Genomic DNA, 1,870 nt, shown 5'->3' on the forward strand with positions numbered 1-1,870 from the left:
ATGTGGCTAGGGCAGCTGCTGTGGGCAGCTGGCACCTGTCCCTAGAGTCCAGTGGCTGTGTGTGCCTTAATCCCAGCCCCTTGGACCCCGCAGGAGGGCAGGTGGACTGATTAGGCAGGAAAGAGGCACTACCCCCTGGTCCTGTCCCATATGGCTTCCCTGTCAGCCCCTGAGCTGCATGCTCCTCTATCAGCCCTAACTGGACACATGACCTCCTCTGTGCAGAAAAGGCTGCCTAACAGAGCTCCAACTGGAGACAGTAAGGAAGAGGCGGGGCCATGGGCTTAGTGTCTTCCTCCTCTGGGCTAGTCAGGAGATGCCAGACAACAGCACAGACAAAAAATCACCGCAAAATCAAGGCATAGAAGAGCTTGAACTAGACCAAGAGCCATGGTGGCATGCACTCAGCATGTGAGGTGTATCCAGGGGGTACTGTGGCATGCACTCAGCATGTGAGGTGTATCCGGTAGGTACTGTGGCATGCACTCTGCATGTGAGGTGTATCTGGTTGGTACTGTGGCATGCATTAAACATGTGAGGTATGCCCTGAGGCATATACTTAGCACATGAGGTGTATCCAGTGGGTACTGTAGTAGCATGCACTTGCCATGTGAGGTGTATCCAGTTGATACTGAGGCATGCACTTGGCATGTGAGGTGTATCTGGTGGGTACTGTGGCATGCACTTGGCATGTGAACTGTATCTGGTGGGAATGGAGTACACGGCCTGGAAGATATACATGAGTAAGGACACCTAGCATATGAGGTGTAATGTGAGACACAATATAGAAGATATATAATATGTTCTCTGTGTGAGCTACACTTACGTGTGAGATGTGTGTGCTATGGGGGGCACAAAATGTGAGAATGTGGTCACTCAACGTCAGAAAAAAAAGCCACATTCTCCCTCATATACATACATGCACACAAACATACACATGTACATGCATACATAGTGAGGGTATACTATAGCACTTAGAAAGGAGACCAAGATACCACAATACTGGGAAATGTGGAAGGACAGATTGAACATAGGCACAAAGGACGCATGTGTTGTGAATGAGGATTCCAAGCTTATTTTGTCTAGTCTCAACTGTGAGAGTTATGCACAGAGTGAGGCATCACACAGGCTGAGTTGTGTGCATGGTGTGCATGTGTGAGTTGTACATGGATATGATGGGTACGTAAAGTAAAAGGTATAGAGTGTACAAGGTGTCCATAGTATTGGGGATACACACAGTACAGAGCACATGCGATGCGCACACGAGGTATGGTGTGGGTGTGCGCACAAAGGAAGACGTATACAGAATATCACATGTTCATGTGTCCTGGTTTGTTTTAAGTCAACTCGACACAGACCATTTGGGAAGAAGAAACATCAACTGAGAAAATACCTGACCAGATTAGCTGATGAGCAAGCCTGTGATATACTAGCACATTAAAGGTGGTGCTGCCCCTGGGGAAGTGGTTCTGGATGGTGTAAGAAAGCAGATTGAGCAAGACATGGAGAGGAAGCCAGTAAGCAGCACTCCTCTATGGCCTCTGCATCAGTTTCTGCCTTGAGTTCCTGCCACGATTTCCCCAGATGATTGACAAGCTATAAGCTGAAATAAAACCCTTTACTCCCCAGGTTGATTTTGGTCATGGTGTTTATCATAGCAACAGAAACGCTGACTGTAAGGCACATGGTGTGTGAAAGATGCACACTGTGTATGAGGTCTACAATGTCAGAGAATGGATGGGCACTCGATGATAGAGCTCTACATAGGGTATGTAGGGTACAAGGTATGCATAAAGTGTGGTAGGGGCACACAGCGCACAAGCTGAAGTTCACATGATGAAGGCAGGCACATTCCTGCAAACATGTCAAT

General features: G+C 47.8%; 1 long non-coding RNA gene across 1 annotated transcript; it reads left to right on the top strand.

Moving 5' to 3' along the window:
- The first annotated feature begins 316 nt into the window (after positions 1–316).
- On the top strand, positions 317–1,628 carry LOC116100504. Its single transcript, XR_004122603.1, has 2 exons — positions 317–466; positions 1,343–1,628. It is a non-coding gene; the product is annotated as an uncharacterized LOC116100504 (long non-coding RNA).
- The last annotated feature ends 242 nt before the right edge of the window (positions 1,629–1,870 follow it).

This window comes from Mastomys coucha, unplaced genomic scaffold (assembly GCF_008632895.1).
Source record: "Mastomys coucha isolate ucsf_1 unplaced genomic scaffold, UCSF_Mcou_1 pScaffold21, whole genome shotgun sequence".
NCBI lineage: Eukaryota > Metazoa > Chordata > Mammalia > Rodentia > Muridae > Mastomys > Mastomys coucha.